The sequence below is a fragment of the Cynocephalus volans genome, chromosome 7 (assembly GCF_027409185.1).
Source record: "Cynocephalus volans isolate mCynVol1 chromosome 7, mCynVol1.pri, whole genome shotgun sequence".
Lineage (NCBI taxonomy): Eukaryota > Metazoa > Chordata > Mammalia > Dermoptera > Cynocephalidae > Cynocephalus > Cynocephalus volans.
The window spans coordinates 53,049,637-53,055,542 of record NC_084466.1 but is presented as its reverse complement, the minus strand read 5'-3'; positions in this window follow the sequence as shown (position 1 = coordinate 53,055,542).

Here is a 5,906-nt window from a genome sequence, read left to right as displayed (position 1 = left end):
TTTAGTCTTCATTAGGTTCTATGTTTCCGGGAATTTATCCATTTCTTTTAGGTTATTCAAGTTGTTGGTGTATAATTGTTTATAGCAGTCTCTTAAGATTTTTTATATTATTGTAGTATCAGTTGGAATAATTCCTTTTTCATTTTTGATTTTATTTATTTGGATCTTCTTTTTTCTTTAAATTTTCAGTCTCCACATATATGTTTTTGACCCAATTAAACTTATCTCTATTTTAACCCCAGAGTGTTTCACACATATTAATAAATAATCTGAATTAATAATTTATTACAGTTGCCTTATAAAAAATGAAACATTTTGCAATTACAACAGATTGTAATTAAGCGTTAATGTAATTAAGGCTAAAATGTAACATAAAGAGGTGACATCTTGAAGGAAATCAACAAACTTCTTTCTCTGTCCTTGACTGCTGGTAAGTTGCTTGTTTAGAACATAATCTATAGGATTTGCATCCGTCAGAGAGTATTTTACATATGTTTTGTTGATGATAAACAATTTCATTGGCAGAAACTTCTATTATTTGGAGATGAAACCCAGAGTAGAAAGAGAAATTCATGTTAAATAAAAAAAAGAGGTGAATTAAATATTTGTTGATGTTATTAAAGATAATAGTGATCCTTTGTTATACCCCAGCATTTCTCTCTGGTACAGCCCTCAGAAATGGAGCTTACTTTTTTCTTTCACAAATAGAGCTACAAAAGCTACGCAGAGGAAAAACAGGGTAAAATTTGCTAGAAAAAAAGAAGGTATCAAGGGTTTTGGGACTCTGTAGGAAATAAATGCTTGGAACTGGTAGAAAGAACACCAGTTAGGGAGGCTCTTTAAGTGAGCGGATTGCTTTAAAAGAGGAAATAAGAGGTGATTAAATGAGAGGGGGCACTCATGTAGGTCTCAATCTACAGAATTCTTGTCTCATATGGGTATAATCAGACAAGGTAAAGACAAGCCTAATTTGTATACTTTTCTTCCCTCAATATCATATATTCTTGGTGCAATTCCAGGATGCTTAGAGAAATGAATATTTAACATTTCATTACTGTTATTAATGAAAATGAAAACTGAGAAACAGGCAGGAGTATGTGATTTGGTGATTTTTATTATGCTTAGGAGTTTTCTGATAGCTACTTGGGGGGAAAAAGGAAGAAAGAAATTTGTAGCTACCATTTCTCATTAGCCCCTATTTGACACCATTAGGGAATGAAATTTTCTCACCCAGTATGTGTGATCAACAGCTGCAGATTAGTTGCTTATTATTTGTTCGTCACTACCTCTGATTAAGAACCACACAGGTTCATTGTTCACTATTTCTGATTAATGGTCCATAAATGGCATATTCAGGAGATGATTCTAAGTTGTCATGACCTAGGTGAAGCCATATCATGATAAAGGTAAGATAGTTTTCTATCCCACAAATATAAACAAACCAGTTGTCTGGAACTATACTCATGATCTTATGCGAACAATTTGCTTTATGGGTGTTTAAATTCTTTCCCTACAAATCTTTGTTGAATCATCTCATACTTTAGTTTTTTTTGCAAGTTCCCTGGTTAATAATCTGTCTATGACATTTGGTTTAAAAATGGGTATTCGGCATGGGAGCATGCAAAACAATGCCAGGAGAGTTCTCCAGGGGTCATTGAAAGGCGCATTGACTATGACTTCAGATAGCATATTTTGGTGACAAGGAATAACCTTCTACAAGCTGACCACCTAGCAACCACCCCCATCTGACAACCTAACCAATAGGCTTATCCACAATTTTATGTGCATGTGTGTGTGTGTGTGTGTGTGTGTGTGTGTGTGTGTGTGTGTGTGTGTGTGTGTATTCTCCCCCCGCAGGACTGGGTTTTCCAGATAAAATATGGATGCCCAGTTAAATTTGAATTTCACTTACATTTTTTAGTGTAATACATGCATAGGACATACTTACGTTTTAAAAGTATTTGTTGATTATCGAAAATTCAAATTTAATTGGCTTGATCTATGGCAATGCCAATTACACAGGACAGAGAAGGAAGTAGCCTAGATACAGTTTATATTACTTGCCTAACAATCTTTCAAGGTTGGAAATGACATTTTTCAAGACATATTCATTAGATAAAACATAGGAATAGGTGGAGCTAAAGACACTGGAACAAAAAAAAGAGGCACCATAAGCGTAGTAAGAGGACTGTAGGGGTTAGAATAGCTAGATTCACCTCTTGCAGAAATTCAAATAGTGTACTCAGGCATAGAGCTTGCTGCATTGGTGGTCCTCATCTCATCAGAAAATGACAGCAAACAAATAATATTTGTCTTTTTTCATCTATATACTAGCTACTACAAATGGAGGCACTTAAATAATTTCACTTGAAAATGACAGGGGTTTAAATCAAATTAGCTTGGATTCAAATTGCAAGTATTTCCTCTGATTAGATGGGAAAAAATAGACCATATTATCTAAACTGTCTAAACCTCACTTTTCTCATCTTAAATCAGTAAAGCAATACTGCCCATCAAAGGGCTATGAGGAGTTTTAATATTAGTGATGTACTCAATTTAGTGCCTGGATTATATTAAGCACTCAATACAGTTTACCTAGTATTGCTAAGAATATACAGCTATAAAATATAAATAAAATTATACATTGGCAATTTTTTTACCTAAATAGATGTTTTTAATTAAACTAGACTTTGCTTTTATTTACAAAAGTATCCTTAATTCAACATTTGTTGGAAGAATGAATATATTCAGGTAATTTAATTTAAGCACACAATTTACTGTCCAATAAAAACAACTTAGAACCATGCTCTATCATCTCACCTCAAATTTTTAGAACCTTCCCATTGGACCTAGAAAAGTTATTTGTAGGAAGATATATTTTAATTTGTGTACCTCCTTTAGAGATTTCCACTTCTGCTGGTCTGATTGGGTTTCAATTGTTCAATCCACGACAGAAGTCGCAAAACTCATCTTGTAGTTGTGTCAATTACTACGTGAAAAAAAAAATATTTATTTTTAACTTTTCTTCCTTTATGGGAGTTTATAGCTATGTTGTTCACAAGCTATTGTAAAAATAAAATGATTTTTTTATTATTATTATTATTTCCAGACCAAAAAGAAAATCATTCTGGAAAGAGCAAGCATTATCCATTATGAATATATAGTAAATTATAACCAAATTATTACTAAAACCATTATTTTTAATAACATAATTAGAGTTTCCATTATTCACAATAAAAAGAGAAAATATTAGTGAAATAAAATATTTTCTTGCCTCCCAAGTTCCACATTTATATTGTTCTTGCTGGCATGTATGTATATGTTGACCATAACTTGGTAGCTAAAAAAAAATAAATAAACTTTCTCTTTCACACCAACAGAAACTGACTTCTAAATGAAAGCTACTTCATATATTCAGTCTTTTCACAATAGGAATTGATGATCTATTATTTCATGTGGCTTGGGGCTTTTGACAAGTAAAGAAAAAAAAAAAAAGGCCTGGTAATTTAGGGAATTAAATTGTATGGATGAGCAAGATTATATTCTGTACAAAAAAGAAAGAAAAAGCTAGAAAGAAATTCATATTGATATCAGACAAATGTTTTGATGAAGGCTTAGGAAAAAAGAATAGACACTAATCAAACTAAGTATCATTCATGCACTATGCACAATGTAACAAGAACAGATGTGAAGGGCTGATGTTACAATAATAATGAATAATAAAGCTATTCAATGCCAACTCCCATCTTACCTGATTATTACTGCTTCTCTGATGGAATTATATATAAGAAAAGTACGTTGGTAAAGCACTAAATACATTCCTATTATTGAATTCACCATCAATCCATCACCAAAAATGACTCACTGACAGCATTTCAAGTCGTCTATAAGGGGCCTGAATCAGAAGGACACACTGTAAAGAGAAATAAATCTACAGATAAAAAAAAAAAGCTGCGCTATTGAAAAATAATACTAATCACAATAACAGCTGAGCACTTTTTATGTTACTGGTCATGTGCCAAATGTTTTATTTTTTATTTTTATTTTCTACTCTTCCCAGAAACCCTGAGGTAAGGATTATAGTCATTTCCATTTTATAGGCAAAGAACTTAACTTAAAGTTGTTAACTAAATTAGTAAATCTCACGTGACCTGTAAGTGGAAGAGCCAGGATCTGAATATAGTCCTTTGACCCTCAAATGTCCATACTATAGACTCTGCTACCTGGTCAATACATGGTCATAACCTGATTCAGTTTTCTCATCAGTAGAATAGTGTAAATAGTAATACCCAGCCCTGGAGGTTATTGTGGTCCCAAATGAGAAAACATTTGAAATCTGTAAAAGTTGTAAAGTCTAATCCCATTACAGATATTTTTACTGTTAGCAAATGGTAAGTTCAGGCACTGGGTTTATTAAAAAATAAATAAAATAAGGCTCAGACTTCAAAATACTTACAATATAGTTTGACAATTTAATAGAAAATTAAAAATAGACAATAATATGAAAGCTTCCAAAAGGATTTACAGGAAGGAGAGATCTGATATGAAGGACATTGGTTAGGAAGAAAGAGAGAAGGCTCAAACAGCAGGTAAGGAAACAAGAAGGGGACATTTAGAACAATATACTAGGACTAAACAGAAATATTCTGAATTTACTTAACTCAACTGGCTAAGTACAGTATATGACAGCTTCTAATTCCTCATAGACTGACCAATAAGGCTTACTTTTCACTCAAAGGTAAAAAGTAATAGATAAAATATATTTCTGTAATTTTAATTGTGCATAACATTTTGTAGTGATTTTGCACATCTTTTATAGGGTTAAATTTTGCAATTAATTTTCTAGGAAGATATCTGTTCGCATCTTTTTTTGCTTGTTTTCTATTGGTTTGCCAAGTATTTCCTCTTCGTTAGTTGAAAAAGCTTCTCATGTGTTAGGATATTAGTCCTTTGTGATATGAGTTGCAAATATTTTTCTAATTAGTATTTGTCTTTTGACTATGCTAATATTGACTTTACTGTGGCATATAAAAGCATATTGGTTTTTAGTTTTTTATGAATTCTGTTTGTGACATGCTGAGAAAAGACCCTCTCTATTCTGAGATTTTTTTTTATTATCTTTCATGGTTTCTTCTGGATTTTTGTGGTTTTATTTTGATACTTATATATTTGATACGAATGGAATTCTCCATCGAGAAAAAGTGTGATAGGTTTCAAATTAATCTGTTTTCCAGGAGTTTACACAATTGTTCAAATAGTATTTATTACTAAAATGAAACTTTATCTTTCACTAAATTTAATGATCTGTTAATTTCTGCATCAACACCACAGAGCTTTAAAAAGCATGATAATTTTATAATGTGTTATACTGTAATAGGGTTAGTCTTGCAACATAATTCATTTTCAGAATTTTTATGGACAGATACTCTTACTTGCTTATTTCACCACATAAACTTTAGATTCAGATTTTGTAGTTCAAAATTCTCTTATTTTTATTTGGTATTTCCTTAAATTTGTTGATTATCTTAGGGAAAAATTTAGCTTTGTTAATATTGATCCTTCTGCTTTTCAAATAGCATATAAAACATGCAAATAGCATAACTAAGGTATTCTGACATTTTCCTCCTCAATATTCACATCCAAGACACAGCAAAATAAACTTGACAGTCTAGCCTGATCAGGGAGGACTTGAGGTTTATCTTGATGTCATTCTCAGCACACGTATTAAAAAAAAAGTCACCTAGTTCAGATTAGCAATCTGTTGGAGGCTCAATGTGGAAGGGTGAGATCAGACCACAGCAGAGGCTGGGATAAACCCCAGGTGCCTGAGCTGGATGAAGAAGGGGGAAGAGACGATTGAGTTCCACTGCCAATGAGGCCTGAGGAAAGACTGAGGCAGCTGAAAG